At 45.2% G+C, this 23,832-nt stretch overlaps 1 protein-coding gene; it reads left to right on the plus strand.

Annotated features, from left to right (window-relative positions):
- The window catches only part of PLPP4 (phospholipid phosphatase 4), a 459,170-nt gene that overhangs the window by 243,521 nt on the left and 191,817 nt on the right, over positions 1–23,832 (plus strand).

A 23,832-nucleotide genomic window follows, 5' to 3' on the forward strand; every position in this document is an offset into this window, starting at 1 on the left:
GGTTTTCACAGAAACCTCCTATTTCCAGTTTTGAGTTTGCCCGAAAGCAAACTCAGTGAATGCTCAGAGTTCAATCCCCAGGCATTTGCTTCCTGTGCCAGGATGGCCTGGGGTTTCTGCCCAGTGACTGGTGTCCCGATTCTGTGTCCACTCGTACACAGACGTGCAGCCAAGTGCCCACAAAGGTACCCCCTCTGCAGACTGCACGCTGGTCTAACCCTCTGGTTGGAGGTGATTGCCTAAGGCAGCAGAATAGCAATATTTAATAACCATGTAAAAGAGAAGTAGGGTCCAAATTAGCAGAAACGCAAGAACCCAAGTCTGGTGAGATAGGATTAAACAAAAACTATTAGCATTGGTTTAGCACTGTAGATTTTCCAAGCTGGTTTTAAGCATATGCTATCTTATTTATTATCATGACCACCTCAAATGAGAAAAATACCTCACTGCTAGACTATGATCCTAGGCCAAAATCCCAAGCTTTTCCCATCAGTCAATGTTCATGTTCTAATCATAAATTACAGTGCATCAGAAAATCCAACCTTCAGAGCTACTTTATTTTTCTAGGCAGTTTTAACATATCTATATTATACCTATATCTATTAATAAGAGAATTCAATTTTAAATTGTCAGTATTAAAAACACTTCTATTTTTATGAATTGAAATATTTTAATCAAGTCAATATTTAATAATATTGCTTTCTTCATTCATACATTCAACATGTAGTTTTTGAACCATCTGCATGCCAGAGCAAAGGTTTTCGATTTTCACAAATCCTTAATAAGTGGGATGAAAAATAAAGCAGTTAGCATTGTTTTCCTGTTCATATTTACCAGCCTTCAGAGTCCTTTTATCTTGCGGCTTGCTTTAGGGGAGAAGTCCTCCAAAGAAAGTGTACCCCTCTGCCCCAAACCTGGGGTTGAGTCAGACTGTTTTTTTTTTGTTTTGTTTTTCATGAAATCTTTTAACACTGGGGTGATCTTGTTCATGAAACTTTCTGAATTTAAAGGGCAGGGTTGCCACGGCAACTAGTGTAAATGGACAACTCCTGTAACCGGATGAGCAGCTGCCTGGAACATTTCTCCCACTGGGGTCTGCCTCTGCCTCCCTGCAGTCATTGCTTTACTGGGGCTTTGCAAGAGCTCAGCTATATATTCCAACCCCGAAACAGGCCATGCCTAAAGTCCCTGCTATCCTGCAGCCTCGGGGCCAACTCTGTGAATACTTAGGTTTTCTAGTATCTTCACCACAGTTTTTATTCATGTCATCATAGGACTTGCCAATAGGATGAGAGACTTGTGTGATGGTAGAATTCATGTTCTATCTGGAGAGATGAAAAAAATCTGTTCTAGGCCTATAGGAGCCACAAGAACCAGAGAAGAATAGGAGAAAAGCTCATATTTTCTTATGCTTTGTTTTTTACAAGACAGATGGCTCTAGAAACACTACAAACTATGCTCTCTAAAAGGGGAAAGAGAATGGACAGTCGTTCACTTAACAAGTATTTACTGAGCACTACTGTGTGCTACACGCTGTTCTAGATGCTGGAGAGTCAAGGTGTAGGAGTCGGGTGGTTTCCAGTTAGCACCTTGCTAGCCATGTGTGAACAAGGGTGCTTTATGACTTCCTCAGTGGAGACAGTGCCCTGGAGTCTATCTTGCGTGGTGTCCTGTATACAGTAGGTGCTTGACAAACGCTGTCAATGACAGTAATGAGGATGGGGAACAGGAAGGTACAATACAACGGATATCAAAGAGGCCTGGTGACCCCGGGCCAGTCACTTCGGCCTCTCTGAGCTGCTTCATTTTAAATGTGGGACTAGTAATATCTCCCTTGCAGAAGTATTGTGAGAATTTACCAAGGTAACGTCCCTGAAAGGGTACAGTGTAGTGGCGGGCAGTAAGGAGCCGCTGGAGGAATGTCTGTGAGGCTGGAGCAGGCTGTTGGGGAGGAGGTTGGGGAAGCAGCAGGCGCTAGATCAAGCAGGCTGCCAAAGGGGGCGTATTTGCCATTTTGGACCATAGGGAGCCCCGGAGGGTTCTAAGTTACAGGACCAGCTCGGTTCTGCCTTGTGGGAAGCATCCTCTGGCTGCAGCCTGGACAGCAGCCTGGAGCTGGGAAGGACAGCCGGCAGGCTTCTGCCCTAATGCGAATGATTCCTGTTGATGACCTGTGCAAGGGAACATGGCCTGTGTTGGAGAGCAGTGGTTGCATCCAGGTGGGCACGCTGGGAGGTAGAATTAGCAGGACTTGGCGTTGGTGAGATGTGGGTGGGAGATGAAGGAGCTGTTCAAACGCAGAGGAGACAAGATGACATCCTGATGTTTTGCTTGTACAGCTGGGTGGAGAGCGATGCCTCCAACCTGAGACGTGGGGTAAAGGAGGAGGACTGAGTTTGCGCGACAAAGGGCAGAGTTTAACCTTGTACACATGGAACCTGAGGGGTCTGCAGGCTGACCCCCAGTGGGGTGTCCAGGAGCTGGCACCGAGCCAACAAGCTCTGAGGGAGAGTGTGTTTCTCCACTGAGTCTGGAGTCCGCTGGTCTGTGCTTGTCTTTCAGCACATGCCTTACTAATCACATCACTCATGTTTCCTCGGGTACCCCCTGGCACACAGGTGAATGAGACAGATCTGGACCCACCGGGGTTTCCACTCTAGTGTGGGCGGCATATAGCCAACGGGTGACCAGGATGTGGATGGGATAATTTACCCCCATTTGGAAAAATGGAGGCAAAGAGGTTGGAGTGTTTGACAGTAGCTGGTGTGGGTGGTGCTAGGGTGACTTTATTCAGGGCAGTTAGGGAAGACATTTAGAGTCAGGTGACTATTTAAAATCAGGTCAGGGGACTTCCCTGGTGGCACAGTGGTTAAGAATCTGCCTGCCAGTGCAGGGGACACGGGTTCGAGCCCTGGTCCGGGAAGATCCCACGTGCCACGGAGCAACAAAGCCTGTGCGCCACAACTGCTGAGCCTGCGCTCTAGAGCCTGCGAGCCACAACTGCTGAGCCCACACACCTGGAGCCCGTGCTCTGCAACAAGAGAAGCCACTGCAATGAGAAGCCCGTGTACTGCAACGAAGAGTAGCCCCCGCTCGCTGCAACTGGAGAAAGCCTATGCGCAACAATGAAGACCCAACACAGCCAAAAATAAATGAATTAATAAATTAATTTCAAAAAAATCAGGTCGGAAGAATAAAAGGCCTCGGGCAAGTCACATCGTCTTCTGGAGCCTCAGTTTCAGCACCTGCGGGAATGATGGTGCTTTCTTTACAGATCAAATGATACTGTCTATCAATGCAACTCTAGGTTCCATGATCATAAGGTGCTGTTACCAGGTAACAGTGGAGGTGTGGGGAGGTTTGGGCCCTCTCCTAATGTCCTTGATGGTACCAGAAAGAAGGAAGGGCATTTGCTTACTGCCCAGCAGTCTCCTTAGAATCAGAGGTCCTGGCCTGGTGAAGGAGTCAGGCCTTAAACTCAACACTCTGGCCCCCAGCTCTCCTCTAGGACCAAGGGCTTGGGGTGGGGATGCAGGCCTTGGCTGCATTGTGCTTTGTGGCCACAAGGGGGCTCACAGCTCCCAAAGTTTTCCTCTAATCTTCCTCGCTCTCTTTGTTTCACTGACTGTTTGAAACGAGCATCAGTCAATTATAAGCACTTCCATAATAGCTAAACATTAATTTTAGCATCTTAATTTTATAAATGTTTAAATGCATTACTCATGCATAGCTGTTCAAATGCAGATGGTTAAATCAAATGATTGCGTTTGTAATCTTCCGGAAGTTTTTCCTTTGAAATTAATGTCCCTATTAAGAGTTTTCTTTTGCTGTCATCCTCAGTCAGCTGTTTGGTTCCATTCTTGGTGGTGATTGTTCTCTCCCCACCATATGCATGTTTGTGCCTTGATTTCCGTTGCCATATCTGTTAGGCATGTGGCGTGTGCATCAGTCCTGCTTAATGATTCGCTGTCTGACCCTGCAGTGTCAAGCTGGAAATCAGCAAAAAGAGGAATCTCCAACAACGGGAGCTCTGGGAGTTTGGAAAGCTCATCACTGTGCAATAGAGTTCATGGTTTTCAGGTTGGCACACGCAGAGGCAGGGGAATTTGGATGCAGTGCCAGCCTTTGCACAGATGGAAAAAAAATTCCACGGTCATGGTGACTCCTTCTGTTGATAGGAGCTCAGCAGATGGCCATGAACTTCCCCCTCTAGAGGTCACTTTCCCGCTGCAGTTCCTCTGATCATTGGTCACAGAGAAGAGCGGTGGGCCCAAGGCAGTCATCAGGGGGAGACGTTTCCAGCCCACTGCCTCCAGAAGCATTTGATCATCGTCCTTGGCCACTGCACGGCCATCACTTGTGATAAGGACCTTGTCACCTGGAGGGCATTGGAACCTCAAGTCTCAAGCCCTCCTGCGTAGAGGGGGCCTTTTCACAAGGCTGTTGACACTGGCACCAAGGAAGAAGGCTTCAAGGGCAGTCTGAATCATTAAAGCCGAACCATCCCCTGAGGAGGCACATGCTGGTTTGCTTCTGTCTTGGACCCCTCGCCAGCTGTTTTCATTCTGGGCTCGCTGATCTTCACGATCTCTGTCGACCTGGCACGGGGCGGGTCTGTGCAAGTCGACCTCGGCAGCCGTTGTGGACGGCGTGGATTTGGGAGGAAAAGGAAGGGCATCCTGTGTTGTGTGCGTCTTGGTGGCAGAGAAGATTCTGCCAGAGATTCTAGAAGCTGAACGAGGGTTTGTCCCTGGTCCAGACTCAGCCACTCTGATGCCCTACCTGAGAGTATGATACACCAATGGAGGGACACTGGGAAGTGACTCAGAGCCAACAGTGTGCAGCTGAGGGTCCAGGGATAGAGTCCTAATCGATTGTTCTTTGGTGTGTGGGCACCGTGTATTCCTTGCTGCTTGGATCTCATTTGTTCATGCTTATTTTTGTTTTTTGAGTCTGGTTGTCTTTTCTGTCGATGTTATAAAATCCATTCAAAGAATTGCTGCTAAGAACTTTGGTTTCCTCTTCTTTACCGAAACCCTTGATTGATGTAGCTACTGAGAGAGCAGCTCATCTTCTTCACTCTCAATTCTTTTGTTTTCATCTGAGACTGTTTTCTTTTTTCTGCACGTGCTGTGGGCCCAGGTTCCACAGCCTTTCTTCATCTCACGCAAATCATTTCGTGAAGCTAAAACCACTTTCCCAGCACTTAGTGAACCTGCCAGCCAGCACCACTCCCGGCTCTCCCTGGATGGCTGCTGCTCCCTCTTCCTGGAAACTCAGTGCTTGGGACGGTGGATTTTCTGGTCAGTCCCTGGGTTCAGCTCCAGCTTCTGCTATTTACTGCTGTGTGACTTCGGCTCCAGTTCTTAATTTCTTGCTGTCTCAAATTCCTCATCTGCAAAATGGGCATAGTAATGGTCTATAGCTTATACAGTTGTAATAAGAATTAAACTCAGGGCTGCCCGGCACAGTGGTTGAGAGTCCGCCTGCCGAGGCAGGGGACACGGGTTCGTGCCCCGGTCCGGGAAGATCCCACATGCCACGGAGCGGCTGGGCCCGTGAGCCATGGCCACTGAGCCTGCGCGTCCAGAGCCTGTGCTCCGCGACGGGAGAGGCCACAGCAGTGAGGGGCCCGCGTACTGAAAAAAAAAAAAAAAAGAATTAAATTCATGAAGATATGTCAAGTGCCTGGGCCAGTGCTTGGTACATGGTGAGTGCTCAGTCGATCACAATAGCTCTTGTTATTGTTGCCTTTGTCTATTTGTTAGGAGGCTTCACTGACGGGGTGGATGTAACGTGTTCAGCGTAGTTCCTGGCACATCGTAGGTGCTCAGCTGTCGTTATTATTACTGTCCTTCATCTGATGGATTATTTCTCATCCTTCAGCTGTGGGTCAACTCACCTCTGACCTAACTTGCTGACCTTATCTGCTGTTGGTCAGCAAATGTCCTGACCTTCCTTGCTGTTGGTTGAACTTAGCCCAAAAGGAGCAAGTGGGAAGAACGAAGAGATGTAAGTTAGGGCTAGCAATTCAGACACGACAGCAGAAGCCTGCACACCAACGTGGGCTCCCCTTGGATGGTGGCACTTCCCTTGGGATGGGCCCGTGATTCCAGTTTAATGGGAAGAATCAATCCACAGGTACTTGTGGAGGTGTTGTTGTAGGATCAGACCCCCGTCCTTGGTGAGCACCACTGGTTTTCTGGGGTTTGTATTTGTTTCTCTGATATCTTCATGTTTATTTTCCTTCCCCACCTCCTTCTCTCTCCTTGGGATTTAGTACAGTTTTGGTTGGAAAATTGCTGCCTGTGTGGGAGGGTTTGAGGGAAAGGTTTGTGTCCAGGGACAGGAGAGTAGCACATTTTAAAGGCAGGCCACGGTGGCTGCAGGAAGACAGAGGTGAGGGGCCTCGGAGGAGTGGGGGAGGGGAAGAACTGGGCTCTGCCCAAGATGGTCCCACCTTCCTCTTCGTCCCCATCCCTGTCCACCCTGTTCCTCTCGCAGCCCATGGCCCTCCCCACCCACTGTTTTCAAATACTTCCTTGGTAGAGAAGAGTCTGGCTAGAACTGTCTACTGAAAGGACCATCTCTGCATTCTAGGGATCTTCAGAGTCAGGGATGCTGATGCTTTAGGCTGATATCAGGCCAGTGGGAAGAAGAGTTCGGCCAGGCAGGCACATATTTTGAACAAGATGGAATCTGTCTACAGCCTTTGCCTGGATGCTCTCTGAGAATTCTCACCCATAGCACAATCCTTCTCCTTTGAAAATATTCCTTAACAAATGCTATTGCACCCGTAAGGATGCTAACAGTAATAATACCAACACAAACATATCTTGAGCATTTGTCATATTCTATGTGCTGTCAGCATTCTGGTTGCATTTTTTCCCAGGTAACATCCTATATATCGTCTCATTATTCGGATTTGCAGAAAAGGAAACTGAGATTTACAGAGGTTACATGACTTGCCTAAAACCACATAGGCAGTAAAATGTAGAGCCAGTATTTAATATCAGATAAGCTCTTAGAAACCTAACTCGTGGTAAGAAATTGACATGAATTTTTTATTAAAGTATGCATGATATTTGGTAATTATTTTTCTAGACCAGTTTTCTCAAATTGGGAGGACTAGTTAAAACACAGAACATGGGGCTCTATTCCACAGTTTTTGATTCAGTAGGTCTGGGGTGGGCCAGAGAATCTGTACTTCTAACAAGTTCTCAGGTGATGCTGTTCCTGCTGGCTCAGAGACCACGTGTTGAGAACCACTGTCCTAGACCAACTGATGGCTGTGCATTGATTGGAAATGTTCAACTATAAAAGCATTGTCAATTTAGACTCAACTTGCAGAGATTCTGATCACGCGACTAGGGCGAAGATGTCAGTTTGCACAAAAAAGATAAGGTCTTGTCAGTGAATCCACAGCATGCATAGTTATGAAGAAGACGTTTAAACTATAAGAAAAGAAACTGCTCTCTGGCGTTCACAGGTGGGCTAAGTACAAACCAATGATTTATCAGCAGGTTGTTTCCCTAAAAGGTGCCATAAACTGTGCCCTTGGTGGCATTAAATAGCACTGTGACCCACACAATGAGAAAGTTACTTGTTTTACAGTTCGCTCTCTGTTCCAGTGATATCAATGAGAGAGCTTTAGTTTTGTGCTTTTTCCTTTAACACCTCTCAAAAATGCTCTTTAATTTCCTCTTTCAACAAAGCCTCAAGACAGGGAATAGTAACCAGAACTTAACACACTGTTTGTTTTTATTGAAGTGCTTTATTTTATTTTTAACTCATGTATACCTTATTTAAACAGCTTGGCACAGATTGTGAAGACAGACTGCCTTGGCTTTAACTGGTTCCACCAGTTACCAACTGTGGGCAAATTTCTGAACCTCTCTGTGCTTCAGTTACCCCAGTTTTTAACAAGGGTAAATAGTCTCTGCTTCAGTGTTTTTATAAGAATTGAATGAGTTAATATTTATAAAGCACTTAGAAGATTGTCTGGAACATCGAAAGTGCTATATAAGTACTTGTAAATAAATACGTGAGTAGATAATTCACAGAGGTATGAAAAATATTGTCTTAAAGCAATTAGAGGGCAGAGAGGGTGTGCTAGGAACCGGATGCTGCCATGCCCCTCTCAGCCCACGCCAGGCATCGCAAATGCAAGGTAGCCACAGCAATAGTTGAGACTTAATACTTAAGACAAAGATCCTTTTGCTCACCCTGGTCCAGCCGCTCCAGCAGGCCCAGATGGGAGCTCAGGTTGAATGAAGTGTGGCCTGGCAGCAGCTCTGGTCAGGGCAATGCCCACAGTGGTGAGACCAGTCAGGGAGGCTGAAGGAGGGCAGCTGAGGCTCCTGCCCAGACTGGCCATTACTCTTTTGTCCTCATTAACTAAGGGTCCTGAGGGAGCAGTGGTCCACTGTCCACTCAAAACCAACCAATGGGAGTGTCTCAGGATACTGGAAGTGGAGGTGTTGGGGCTATGAGACACATGGGATGGGCACCCAGGTCAGGGGGGTACTGTGGAGCCAGACAGGCCCTGGGTCCACATGTCTGCTCCTCATTAGCCAGCCTTTGGACATGCAGCCCTCCTGGCCAAAACCCAACTGTGTCTTGTCCACCATCTTGCTTTAGTCCAGGCTTCCCTTAGTTACCAGGGACCTTGTTTAATAAAAGTGGATCCAGAGCCAGTGTTCCCAGAGATTCTCATTCAGTAGGGCATCTGCATCTTTAATCAGCACATTTGTGATTCTGATACTTCTGGAAATCCTGCTTCTGTCTCTTTTGTTTTTGGCCGCACCCTGTGGCTTTCGGGATCTTAGTTCCCCGACCAGGGATCGAACCCGGGCCCTCGGCAGTGAAAGAACGGAGTCCTAACCACTGGACTGCTAGGGAATTCCCTTCTGTCTCCTCTTAAAGGGGGATGTTCCTTTGTCTTTATTGTTTTAGAATTTTCTGTGTAATTTTTTTGCTGGCACCACGTCCCCTTTGAAAGGAAGAAAGTGAAAAAATGCTGCCAGATAGATACGAGTGATGGCATTAAAATGAAGGATGAATTTATAAAGTGCAGAGAGCTTTGAAAACATTAAGTTACTTTCTCCATTTGACCTTTTCATTCCTTGCATATTATGAAAAATTAGATAAATTGCTCTTAGGTTATTAAGCAGAAAGTTCTGGGTGCCTAAAATCTTTAGCCAAAAGAAAAAAAAAAAGAAAATATCAGAGCTTTCATGCTTTTATTATCCTATATTAAAAAGTTTAACCCAATATGAGTTTCTGTGCCAAAGTATTGAAGTAGGAAGCCTGGAGTGTTAGGATATTACAACCCAGGTGTTTGTTTGTTTACATCCAGTGGAAAGTGTACTCCATGGCGCTTGCAATTTAGAAAAAGTCAGTTGCCAAAAAGGAACACATTGTCAGGCACAGAAAAGAGGAATTGAAAACACAGATGAGAATGGAAATGAGAACAAAATGGTAAACAGTATTAGGTTTCAGAGATGCTGTGAATCATTGCTGTGCATGGTTCTTTCGTTGATGGAAAAACACCAAGATGGGAAATTCTTCCAGCAGGGGATTTTTTTTTTCACTGTGGTAAAATAGGTGTAACATAAAATTTACCATTTAAACCATTTTTAAGTGTACAGTTTTGTGACAGTCAGTGCATTCTCATTGTTATATAACCATCACCAACATCCATCTCCAGAATGTTTTCATCCTCCCAAACCAAAACTCCATACCCATTAAACCCTAACGTTTGATTTCTCTCCCCACCCCGAGACAATGCTACTCTCCTCCCCGTGAATTTGACGACTCCTGGTACCTCGTATTGGAAGTGGAATCATATGCTTGTCTTCTTATTTTGGCTTATTCCACTTAGCATAATGTCCTCAAGATTCGTCCATGTTGTAGCAAGTGTCAGCCTTTCTTTCTTTCTTAAGGCTGAATAATATTCCATTTTATGTATAATCACACTTGGTTTATCCATTCATCTGTGGACACTTGAGGTGTTTCCGTCTTTTGGCTGTTGTCAATAATGCTGATATAAACATTGGTGTACAAGTCTTCCAGCAGGGGATTTTAATAATAAAAAGCAGTGACCCTTTTCCACCTCCCCCTGGCAAGTCTGGTCTGATATTCCAGAACTGGCAAGGCTGCAGCTGCTTGAGTGACACTCAGCTTGAGGTACACGGAGTGAATGGCTGAAATCCCGGAATCACTGGCCACGCTCTTCCTAATTTCTCAGGAGGCTGAGTTTGCTCATGCAGTCTGTCAATTTAGAAGTTCTCACATTTTTCCCCACAAGGAGAATGTGGGGAATGGTCGTCAGTCTATTCCCTTTGAAGGCAGTTTTCAAAGTCCTTGACCTCTTGGGAGCAGTGGTGGGTGGTCACACGAGAGCAGCTGCTTTAAAGATGCCGCTCTCTTGGTTCTGGCCCCTTCAGGGTGCCTCTGCCTCACTCCTCCCTTTAAAACTGGCTGGCAGAAGTGCTCCCCTGCGGCACTTCCCGGGAGGTCAGACTGTTTTCAAATTCAGTTTTTGAAAAGGGCTTTGAGGATAAAAGGGGGTGCCTCCTCTTCATGCTGCTCCCCCCTTAATTTAATCTGGTCTTGCAGGTTCTCCCTAAAACCAGCCTTTCGTCCCCACCCCGCCACGATGGTGGGAGCTGTCAGCTAAGATGCTGCTGCACCTGTCCTGGCAGCCCTCCTGCTCCTGGAGTGTGGCCTCGATTACACCCCAGAGGCTGCACAATCTTCCTCCCAAAATGATCCCCGTGGCCCTTCAGCCATTTCTCTCCGTCTTTTCCAAACTCATCTCACTGGCTTAGAACTTTTGCAATGGGGAACCCAGCTCTGCCAGGGCACGGATAATCCAGATCATTGAAATAGCCTCTTTGAAGCACAAACCTGGACAACGCTCATGATTCTTATTGGAAGTCTTTCAGAAACCACATAGCATCCTTAGGTCCTGTTTTTTTTTTTTTTTTAACATCTTTATTGGAGTATAATTGCTTTACAATGTTGTGTTAGTTTCTGCCGTATAACAAAGTGAATCAGCTATATGCATGTGTGTATCCCCATATCCCCTTCCTCTTGCGTCTCCCTCCCACTCTCCCTATCCCACCCCTCTAGGTGGTCTCAAAGGAGCTGATTTCCCTGTGCTATGCAGCTGCTTCCCACTAGCTATTTTACATTTGGTAGTGTATATATGTTAGTGCTACTCTCTCACTTCATCCCAGCTTACCCTCCCTCCCCCGTCCTCAAGTCCATGCTCTACATCTGCGTCTTTATTCCTGTCCTGCCCCTAGGTTCATCAGAACCTTTTTTTTTTTTTTAGATTCCATATATATGTGTTAGCATACGGTATTTGTTTTTCTCTTTCTGACTTACTTCACTCTGTAGGACAGACTCTAAGTCCATCCACCTCACTACAAATAACTCAATTTCGTTTCTTTTTATGGCTGGGTAATATTCCATTGTATATATGTGCCACATCTTCTTTATCCATTCATCTGTCGATGGACACTTAGGTTGCTTCCATGTCCTGGCTATTGTAAATAGAGCTGCAATGAACATTGTGGTACATGACTCTTTTTGAATTATGGTTTCCTCAGGGTATAGTCCCAGTAGTGGGATTACTGGGTCATATGGTAGTTCTATTTTTAGTTTTTTAAGGAACCTTCATACTGTTCTCCATAGTGGCTGTATCAATTTACATTCCCACCAACAGTGCAAGAGGGTTCCCTTTTTCTCCACACCCTCTCCAGCATTCATTGTTTGTAGATTTTTTGATGATGGCCATTCTGACCGGTGTGAGGTGATACCTCACTGTAGTTTTGATTTGCATTTCTCTAATGATTAGTGATGTTGGGCATCTTTTCATGTGTTTGCTGGCAATCTGTGTATCTTCTTTGGAGAAATGTCTATTTAGATCTTCTGCCCATTTTTGGATTGGGTTGTTTGTTTTTTTGATACTGCGTTGCATGAGCTGCTTGTGTATTTTGGAGATTAATCCTTTGTCAGTTGCTTTGCTTGCAAATATTTTCTCCCATTCTGAGGGTTGTCTTTTTTCTTATTTATGGTTTCCTTTGCTGTGCAAAATCTTTGAAGTTTCATTAGGTCCCATTTGTTTATTTTTGTTTTTATTTCCATTTCTCTAGGAGGTAGGTCAAAAAGGATCTTGCTGTGATTTGTGTCATAGAGTGTTCTGCCTGTGTTTTCCTCTAAGAGTTTTATAGTGTCTGGCCTTACGTTTAGGTCTTTAATCCATTTTGAGTTTATTTTGTGTATGGTGTTAGGGAGTGTTCCAATTTCATTCTTTTACATGTAGTTGTCCAGTTTTCCCAGCACCACTTATTGAAGAGTCTGTCTTTTCTCCATTGTATATTCTTGCCTCCTTTATCAAAGATAAGGTGACCATATGTGCGTGGGTTTATCTGTAGGATTTCTATCCTGTTCCATTGATCTATATTTCTGTTTTTGTGCCAGTACCATACTGTCTTGATTACTGTAGGTTTGTAGTATAGTCTGAAGTCAGGGAGCCTGATTCTTCCAGATCCGTTTTTCTTTCTCAAGATTGCTTTGGCTATTCAGGGTCTTTTGTGTTTCCATACAAATTGTGAAATTTTTTGTTCTAGTTCTGTATAAAATGACATTGGTAATTTAATAGGGATTGCATTGAATCTGTAGATTGCTTTGGGTAGTATAGTCATTTTCACAGTGTTGAGTCTTCCAACCGAAGAACATGATATATCTCTCCATCTGTTTGTATCATCTTTAATTTCTTTCATCAGTGTCTTACAGTTTTCTGCATACAGGTCTTTTGCCTCCTTAGGTAGGTTTATTCCTAGGTATTTTATTCTTTTTGTTGCAGTGGTAAATGGGAGTGTTTCCTTAATTTCTCTTTCAGATTTTTCATCATTAGTGTATAGGAATACAAGAGATTTCTGTGCATTAATTTTGTGTCCTGCTACTCTACCAAATTCTTTGATTAGCTCTAGTCGTTTTCTGGTAGCATCTTTAGGATTCTCTATGTATTGTATCATGTCATCTGCATACAGTGACAGCTTTACTCCTTCTTTTCTGATTTGGATTCCTTTTATTTCTTTTTCTTCTCTGATTGCTGTGGCTAAAACTTCCAAAACTATGTTGAATAATAGTGGTAAGAGTGGGCAACCTTTTCTTTTTCCTGATTTTAGAGGAAATGCTTTCAGTTTTTCACCATTGAGAATGATGTTGGCTATGGGTTTGTCATATAAGGCCTTCATTATGTTGAGGTAGGTTCCCTCTATGCCTAGTTTCTGGAGAGTTTTTATCATAAATGGGTGTTGAATTTTGTTGAAAGCTTTTTCTGCATCTGTTGAGATGATCATATAGTTTTTATCCTTCACTTTGTTAATATTGTTAATAGTGATTAAAGGGATATCTGGCTGCCCTGCCTTGTGGGACCACTGAGACTTTGTCGTATTATTAACCTTGTGCTTCAACTCACCAGGACAAAACCAAAGAAACTCTTCTGGGTTGTTGGCATCTCTATTTTGCTTTCTCTCTGTGTAGATTAAGGATGTTGTTGTCGTCTAGATCTACTGATGATGAACTTAAAAAGGGAGGGAAGGCTGTTACCTTACTACTTGGACAAAGGTTGGGAAGAGGGGAGATACGGCACCCATTCTCATTAGCACCCTTGGCATGGAGAAGGGGAAAATATCTTGTGAATATCACTTACTACTCAAGTGTCAGAACATCTTGTGTCCTGGAAAGTTATAAAACAGACCTGTGAACTGAATAAGGAGGTGAGCTTCAGGTAAAGTGGAAAGGGGCCAGTTTTGTCCTGGTGATATCACTCTCCCCTACTGTCCCTTGCTGACAATTCCTGGTCATGCACGTGGATCGCTAGAGGCTAAGGAGAGAGGGAGAATCATTCTGGAATGGAATTTTATTCTACGGCTGATGGATGGACAGAATGGCCACTCTCAACTATCCTTGCTAGTGCTGGTGCCATTGACTGTAACCCTTAGTCATTGGCTTTTTGCTTCATGGGAGTTGATGTTGCTCACTAAACTTCTGTAGCCCCTGTACCTCTTTGTCCCCCACATATCCCTCAACAGTGCTTGGCACATGGTAGATATTTGGCAAACACTCTGTGATTGATATAAGAGATTTTAATGATTCAATTAGGTCTTGATGACAGAAAAAAATCCTAATCACTGTCTTAACCAAAACCAGGAATGCTGTGGCTTAGAGAACTGGAAAGTCCAAGTATTAGTAGCTTTAGACCTGACTTCCCCCAGGGCCTCTTACAATGTCAATGGGGCCTGATCTCTCTAAATCTTATCCCTTTTCTCCTCCATACTAGCGTAATTCTCAGGATCTTTGTGGTGAAAGGGGCCAGCTCTAGTCCCACCTCCTCCAAGGTCTAAGTTGAAGCAAGAAGAGAAGTGCCTTTCTCAGCAGTGGGAGGAGATGTTGCATTGTATCTCATTGGTTCTAACCAGGTCATGTGTCCATCCCTGACCAATCACTGTGGCCGAAAGAATGTATACTCTGATTGGCCAGGCCTGAGTCAAATGCACATCTTTGAGGCCAGGGTGAGGTCAGCTTTACCGGAAGCACAGATGTGAGGGTGGAGATGCTGATTGTCTTAATCACCTCCTATTCCCCTCTTTGGTGAGGGAGGGGTTCCTGACCTGGGGTTATAGGGATGGCCAACATAGGACACATGACCCCTGGCACTGGATAGGTGAGGTAGACAGTGGTTTAGTAGTGACATGCACTCATAGTCCCAGGAAGGAGGACACTGCATGACACACAGGACTACATGAGGGTTGCACCCAGGAATAGCATGAACAATTGGAGTGACCCCCAGTTTCCATGGGAAGATGTGATTGGCCTCTCTGAATAACTTTGCAGGTTGGTAGGGAACTGAAACCTGGCACTTGGGATAAGCAGAAACTGTGCCTGGTTCCTGAGTGACAGGGTGGTCATTGTCTAGGGGCCTTATCCACAAGAGCAGAGCAGAGAGGGAAATTAGCAATTAGGCCGTTTGAAGCCCTCCTGGTTTCACCAGATGTCCAGACAGCACATAATATTGGATCTTAATTTTAGGCTCTTACACCACAGTTGTCCCTAGAAAAAAATGAAGGACTGTTAGCGTAAGAAGGACAGATTGATGCTGGGTAGAAAGACGAGAGACATCCACTATCCCTGAGTCAAGAGACTTCCAGAAAGTGGTCATTGGCAGCCGGTCATCAAATGCCAGTTCTTTTGGACTGGTTTTCCTTATCCTGACCCAGTCTTGGGAATCTTGTATAAATGCCTGTAAGGTCTTAATGGAGAGGGTTAGGCAAGAAAGTGTGGATGGCACAGGACAAAGCCCTGAGGACACCTGTCCTGCGAAAGTGGGTCATGCCTTTTGGGAAGAGAGCCCTAGTTATAGAAGTTTCGAAATGTCAGCCTTCAGGGACACCCTGGATGGAATACACAGCTCCACCCCAGGCCACTTCACTCCTCTTTCCTCACGTTCAGGGGCCCTCAACCTATCCAAATGTAGGTTGGGTACATCAGATGCCCAGGTGGACCTGATTCCAAGTCTGACCATGAGAGGAAATCTTTGTTATCCAATTGGAATCATTAAAAAAGAAGCTGTTTAATGCCTCTGGGGCACAGGGCTGGAGTTGCTGCTGATCACAGCTTACCAGGGTCCTAGGTGATTTGATCTGATAATTACTAAAGCAGAGGTTCTTGAATTTTTTTTCCTATGAAGCTTTCCGAGAATCAGATAAAAATTATGGACGCTCTTTTCAGAAAAATAAACACATATTCCAAACTTTACAAACAATATGGGGTCTTCATGTTATCCTTGAAATCCCATACATTATGATTAGAGAACTCCATGGCCTTGGGAGCCATATTTGGAGAAGTTGGTGAGTAGCAAGTCAGGTAACGCAACCTTTATTCCCAGTTCCATCTCTGCAAAGGCTGTACATCTACAGGGTAATAGCTTTTGGAAATCCAGAAGCCTGTGCTGTTGGTCACTGGAAGTGCTGTTTGGGGCCCCTGTGCCAAGATGTGTGCATATCTGTCCACTGCTGCTCTATACACATTATCCCCTTGCAGTAGGGTCTCCTTAAGCTCTTTGAGGAAGAATGAAGGACACAAAGGGTGGAAAGATTTCTTTAGAAATTGGGCTCCAAGATGCAGTCTTAATATGTATATTAACTTGTGAAACTCATCAATGTCACTTGCACCATGATAGAAAAGACACGTGTTGTCTGCTTTAAGCTCAAGTGGCAAATGGACTTTCAGGCAGATGGACGTCACACAAACAGGCATAGCTGCTGAAGGTGGCTCTGCACCCAGCTCTTTCCTGAAATCCTAGTTTGGGCCAAGGAAGTGATGAGCAAAACCAAACCGTGTGATACCATACTTAGCAGCTTCTCTGAAAGCTTGAGTTTCACTCATTTATTCATTTGTATGATAAATATCACTATTTACTGAGTACCTACTATGTGCCAAGTATTTTTCTAGGGGACATAGCAGTGAACATGGAAAACATCCTGTCCTATTGGAGATTACCTTCTAGTGAGATCTATGTGGTGGGCATCTTATTGCATGGTGGGTATTTGAAATTTGCCTTCTCCATATCCATTCACCCTTCTTTGGCCATAGTAACTGACTTTAGCTCAAGGTTCTACCCGTTTTCCACTCTTGTTCCTCTTGGTTTAAGAGATGGGTTTATGACCCAGAGTTATCGCAAGCATAGTCCCCAAGCATAGTCCCCCACCATCATGGACCCATGACCCAAGCTGGTCTAATCAGAGCAAATCTCAGGACTTTGGCAAGAACTATTGGAAAACAAATACACACACCCATATTTTTTTTCTTTGCTGAACTTGAACCTAGGAGGCTGTAAGATGGAGCTGCCCAGCAAGGAGAGAACAGATCTGAGTATGAAGACAACAGGGAAGTAATATTGAGTGATGTGCAAAAGACAGCCTGAACCCAGCATTCCCCTCTGGTCATCGTCCAGGTCAATTTGAGTTGGGTTTTCTATCAGTTGCTACTAGAGGAATCATAATTGATTCACCCTGCTGGCCTGGAAGATTTGGTGAAGTAGTTTCAGTTACAGGCATGTTCTGAGTTCCTGGTGTGTTTAAGGTTCTCTGAGGACATACATGCCAAACTACGGAGCAGGTGAAGGTGGGCCTTGTCACCCCTTCCTGCCTATCGTCAACCCCTCTGCTCACTCTCCAATATCCTGCCCCAGGCAGCCTTCCTGCCTTTGCCAGGCACCGGTCCTGTGTTCCATTTCTGCTCTCCCAGCATCCCATCAATCCCCACTTGGATGGTGAGGGCCAGGGGCCTTGGCATGCTGGAAAGGACACGGAGCCTGTTACTGGAAGACTTGTCCTTTAGTTCGGCTCTACAGCTGACCATCTAGGTGGTCTGGGTGAGCCACATAACCACAAGCTTTATCTTCTAAAAAAAGTGGTGGAGATAATAATAATAGTAATAAAAACTTTTCTTCCACGTGTGATCTTGTGGTGAGGATCAAAGGAGGTAATGCATGGGAGTGTGTGTTGTAAACAGCAAATTGACATATGAAAAAGCAGACCTTTTCATTTGGGTCTCTGAAAGACAACCATGGCAGTTGTGCTGAGTGCGTCTGACCCCACTGCAGTCAGAATACTTGGACAAACTGAGGAGTTGGCATTGTTTGCTTGGGGGATCCCACAGAGAATTTTCTCCGCGTCCCGTGACCTAATTTTTTCCTTTGTTTTCCCTCTTTTTAAAAAAAGTTAGGATATAACTTACACACAATTAAATACATAGATTTACAGTTGGATGAATGCTAACAAATGTATGTACCCATGGAACCAGCATCCCAATTAAGCTAGAATACTTCTAATACCTCAGGAAGCTCCCCTGTGCCACTTGCTTGTCGCCACCCAGAGGAAACCACCGTTTCCCTCTCTATCACCATAGCCCAGTTTGCCTGTTCTAGAGGCTCATATAAATAGAATCATATGGTATGTTCTCTTTTATGTCTGGTTTCTCTTTTTTTCTTGTGGTACGCGGGCCTCCCACCGTTGTGGCCTCTCCCGTTGCGGAGCACAGGCTCCGGACGCGCAGGCTCAGTGGCCATGGCTCACGGGCCTAGCCGCTCCGCGGCACGTGGGATCTTCCCGGACCGGGGCACGAACCTGTGTCCGCTGCATCGGCAGGCGGACTCTCAACCACTGCGCCACCAGGGAAGCCCCTATGTCTGGTTTCTTTTGCTCAGAATATGTTTTTCAGATTTATTCATGTGTTTGCATGTATCAGTAGCTCATTCCTTTTTATCACTTAGTGGTATTTCATTGTATGAATATGCCACCATTTATCCATTTCCTGTTAATAAACATTTGGCCGGTTCCAATATTTGGTTCTCATGCATAAAGCTGTAATGAACATTGGTACAAGTCCCCTGGTGTTGGCTAGCACAGAGCAGGACCCTGAAGAGATGGGTGGATAAAATGAAAAGATTCGAGGGGACCAATACAAATTGTCAGTTTTTGACAAAGCTGTCAAGGTAATTCAACCTGAAAAGATAGTATTCTTAACAAGGAATGCTGAGTAACCGGATATCCTTATAAAAAAAGAACCTCAGCCCCTACTTTATACCACATGCAAAAATTAATTTGAGACATAACATAGACCTAAATGTGAAAGCTAACATTATAGAGCTTCTGGAAGAAAACATAGGGGAAAATCTTCACAGATGTGGAGCAGGCAAATGAACAACCATAAAAGAGGAAATTGATAAGTTGGACTTCATCAAAATTAAAAATGAGTGCCCTTCGAAAGGTACTGTAAAGAAAATGAAAAGTTAAGGCACAGGTAGGAGATATTTGTAATATGTATGTCTAAGAAAGGATTAGGGTTCAGAATATATTAAAAACTCCTTCAAATCAATAATAAAAACCAAAATCCAATTTAAAAATAGGCAACAAACACGCAGAGATACTTCACAAAAGAAGATGAAAGAATGGCCAAAACTCACATGAAAAGATGCTCAACATCATTAGCCATCAGGGAAACACAAATCAACATAACAATCAGATTTCACCCAAGATGCAGCTAGGTGCCATTAAAGAGCACAGGACTGAGAATGAGGGAACTTGGGTCCTGCCCCTGACTCCCTGAGGCGGGTCTTGGCAAGGCCCTGGACCACCCACAAGCGAAGGAGCAGAACTGGCTGTGCACTAAGAACAAAGACTTCTTAATCGTTAATTTTTTTCCCTTGCGCTAATACTCCAAGATTCTAATTTGTGACAGAGCATCTATGGCAATGAGAATCCTATTGATGGCTCCCTTACAAAGATTTCTTTTACAAAGTAAACGTAAAGATTTCGTTTACAAAGTAAAGGTAGTGTTACTCTGACTTTTCACATGATGAATTTGAAAATAAGAGACAAAATCCTGCTAAAAAAGAAAGTTTCTAACTTAAAGCTTTCTAAGAACTGAAGTAATGTTTTTCCCTGAAGACTTCATTAATTCATACATTTTCTCCTTTGATGGCCTAACAACTACTCCGAAGATGTTAAAGGGTTAAATCACTTTCAGTGTGCTTTATCCCTTTCCCGGAAGTAGGAACATTGCCTTTTATTATGTGGAATTTGGCTTAATGCACTTCAGTGTTGGGTCTGCAGTGCTATATCCTCAGAGGTCTTATAAATATTAGTACCAGAAGGTGAAAGAACTGAGAATATTTAACTTGGAAAAGAGAAGACCTACTCTCTCTCTTCCTCTCCGTCTCTCCCTCCGTTCTTATCTCTATCTCTCTTCCTTTCCAGTTGTAGAATAATTAAAGAGCCATAACATAGAAGAATAGGCATCGAATATATTCTGTGTGGTCCCCAAAGCACAATTTGGAGCCGTGGATGTAGGCTACAGTCAAGTCTGTTTCTACTCAAACGTCAATGACAATACGTCTCTCCAGAGATGGAATGAGCAGTGAGTGAGTTCCTCATCCCTTGAGGTGTTCAAGCAGACAGATATTTATTGAAACCCTTGTGGAAGATATTCATGAACCAAGTTGAACTTGATGACCTCTTCTGAAATTCCTCTTTTGATCCCTGGTGTTTTAGGCACATCAGCAGGTTCATACCAGGCAACCACAGTGGAAAGCCTGGATGTGTGGGTCTCCATAGGGAAGGATCACCATGCTGGCTACCTGTCTCCAGGCCACACTCTTAGAGCAGCTAGGTGGGTATCATGGAGATACAAAGTATAACTTTTGGAAAGGACATTATAAGAAATGGTTGCAAATTTGTGTTTTCTGAAAGTGGCTTTGGTTTTTAGAAATAGCCAAAAATCTGATCCATATGGGATCATCATACTGGACAATACCATTTGGGAATTTAAAGAAAAAATCCAGCAGCAGAGGCATGACTACGAAGGGATGAGGGTGATTTTCTTGGCATGCCCATCAGCTCAATATGAAATACGAGAGATTTTCCCCAAGTGGCACTTTGAAAATGTGTGCAGCCACGGAGGCATTGAGGGAGGCTGCACCCATTCGAGTGTCTACGTTCTGAAGTGATTTTTCAAAGATCAGTCTCACATTTTACAGTTATGGTGCTCACTTTATCTTGGTAAGGGATTGGCGTGTTTATTTCTAATGATAGAATGTTTCTGAGACTGCTAGAGCCTCTGACCCATGCTTCCTTCTCTAGAGAACTCATCACGTTCCATGGGAGTCTTCTGAAGACCCAGCAGGGGCTGCCAAGCTGGGCACCTGGCTGGACTGCTCTTTGTAACCTGCTTTTACTTCACTCGCTTGTCCACTCATGCATGTGCTGCTGCAGCACCATGGCACTTTGAGGGCCTCTACTCTCAGGCACATGTTCACAGCTACACAGCTGCTGGAGCTGGCCACCCCACACCCATGGGAGTGGCCTCCCGCTTTGTGGGATTTGGGACACCGAGGATGGCATCTTTAGTCCCTTTCATGGGGACTGCCCTTCAAGAGGGACCTGGCTTAAATAATAAATTCTCTGTGAGAGAGAGAGAGAGAGATGGACAGACACACCATGGAATATCCTGATCCAGGTTTATGTGATGAACAAGGCTAGAGCTTTACCTTGACAGCTGGCTTTGGTAAACAAGAAAGGGGATTATTTGAGCAGGTGACAGAGTTGCCAAAAGGCGTGGAGATGGAAGGGACCGGGCAGCTGAAGAGGAGCCTCTGGGTGACATTGAAGCTTTGTTTAAAGGCAGTTCTGTGAGTCTGCATGACAAAGCAGAGGCAGGGCAACCTTATGGTGGATAACTCCTCTACTGGTGAAAGACTGAGGGGCAGGACAAGAACTCAGGGAAGCACGCTAGTTTTCTGCAGTCTGCACGGTTGTGGCATGGAAGGGGGGTATCCTGGCCTATGTTAGTTTGCTCTACCTCCAACATATTCCCTCCTCCAAAGCATCAGCCCTGTATTTGTGGGTCCACTTTCTCCCATTCTCAGCTCAGGGGCACTGGGTGAAGGTTCCACTCCCAGCTTAGGGATGAAGCATGTGACCCAGGCCTGAGACAATCAAGCCATCATGATACCCAGACCATGGTGATTGCTTCAGGGCTGGGCAGTGCCAGTGACATTCAGTGACACTTTTGTTGGGACTGCTGGCATCAAGATAGAGGTCTTTCCCGTTAAATTTGATCCTGAGAGCATGGAAAGCTGGATTTCTGGCAATCATCTTGTAACTACCAGGAACCCGAGACTGAAGCCAATACAGTGCAGACAGAGCAGAGGTGGAAAGAATCAAGTCCTGGTGACATTGCTTAGATCCTGAATCCAGCTGTGCCTGAAGCCTGATCTTCCCCTGAACTTTCAAATTCTTCTTCTTCTTTTTTTTTTTTAATGAATTTGGGTTGAGCCAGCTGTTCCTTGGCGCCCCAGAAGTTCTGACGGTGTCAGTTCTGTGCAGCTAGCAGGCAGGGGGCTGGAGCAGGCGGAGCAGGACTAATGCATTGATACAAGTTACAGGACGGCGTTTTGTTGCGATTCCCTTTAAGGAAGAGATTTCAACAGAGCTGTCTGAAGAGGGTACAAGCTCCCTCAAGGGTGAATTCTTTATCAGTGGCAGGATTTCCAGTACGTACAGGATGACCACGCTGTGGGGAGAGCACAGAATCGGTTCAAGCATCAGATGGGGAGTTGAACTGGGCAGCTCTTTAGATCTGTGTTTCAAAGTCACTTCTTCATGACGGCAGCAGTGAGGTCACATGCCCTTTCAAACTCCTTCTCTAGGCATCTCTAATACAAGCAAGAAATGATCAAGAAAATGTTACACAAAGATTCTAATTCTGTGATCTTTTTTTTTTTAAAGAATCAATTTTATTTATTTACTTTTGGTTGCATTGGGTCTTCGTTGCTGCACACGGGCCTTCTCTAGTTGCGTCGAGCAGGGGCTACTCTTCGCTGCAGTGTGCGGACCTCTCATTGTGGTGGCTTCTCTTGTTGCGGAGCACAGGCTCTAGGTGCACGGGCTTCAGTAGTTGTGGCATGCGGGCTCAGTAGTTGTGGCTCGTGGGCTCTAGAGTGCAGACTTAGCAGCCGTGGCACACGGGCTTAGTTGCTCCACAGCATGTGGGATCCTCCCAGACCAGGGCTCGAACCCGTGTCCCCTGCATTGGCAGGTGGATTCCCAACCACTGTGCCACCAGGGAAGTCCTTAATTCTGTGATCTTGATAACAGTTCCTGGTGGGCAGGACCAACACAATTAGGTCTCCACCATGAATTTAACCTTCAGCTCTGCCACGAGGTCAATCCACTCTGCCCTCCATACCCCTTCCACCTTCTGCCCGCTTCACCTACTTGTGCTTTTGCCCTCACTTGGAATTTCCTTTGCCTTTTAAGAACCAACTCTCCTTGCCAAGGCTTTGTGCTCTGGCCCCCCCAGACCAAAGGAATGACTCCAACCCTGCTCTCTGAGTGATCCAGTTTTCTGAAGCACTCCTTTGGGGCTGTGATTGGTGCTGCTTTGCGTAGCTCCATGTTTCTTCATGGTTCCTTGTCTGCCTGTCTCCTTGAGGGCAGATTTGGATTATGAATCCTAACACCCGACACATGGCTTTGCAGAGGCTGTGCTCAGTTGATGCTTCTAGGTAAGTGATGTGTTAATATCGTGGGCTCTTGTTAGTCATCTGGAATCTGGCCACCTGACAGTCTCGGATCTGGGTCATTAGAGTTCACTGAGTTACTATGGGCTCTCCTACACCACAACCCAGCCCAGTTGTGTCCAGGGTAGTTGTAGGGCCCAAGGCACAGAGGAGACAGACCCACACCTCCTTCCTCCAAGTCCTTCCTACTCTATCCACATCTGACACCCCACGTGACTGATTTATATAGTCCATTCATTCATTCACCGAATACTTACCAAGCACAGTGTGCCAGGCATTGTGTATACAGTGACAAGCTAACTAGGTACAGTTCCTGCCTCTGGGGCTCCCAGGATGGAGTCCCTTCCACACAGAGCCAGGATTGTTCCTCATCTGTCTGCCTCTCTTTCCTAGATCCTGAGATGTCTTGGCTCAGGAATCTTGGATCCATCATATGTCCCTTTGGAGGTAGGGTCTCTTTGCTGTTTGCTGATGCCTAAGGCCTCCTCCTCAGGTCTTCTTTCTTCCTACTCTCCCTCTTGTCCGAGGCCGAGCTATGGGTCCTCTTTCCCAGGAACCACATTCGAATCCATTTTCCCAGCTCACAAAACCCAGAAGAGATCTGGGCTCCCCAGAGACAACCTAATGGTTATGGTTAATATGAGTTTTGCATCTTGAATGTCCATTTGGTT

The sequence above is a fragment of the Lagenorhynchus albirostris genome, chromosome 16 (genome assembly GCF_949774975.1).
Source record: "Lagenorhynchus albirostris chromosome 16, mLagAlb1.1, whole genome shotgun sequence".
In the NCBI taxonomy this organism is placed as follows: domain Eukaryota; kingdom Metazoa; phylum Chordata; class Mammalia; order Artiodactyla; family Delphinidae; genus Lagenorhynchus; species Lagenorhynchus albirostris.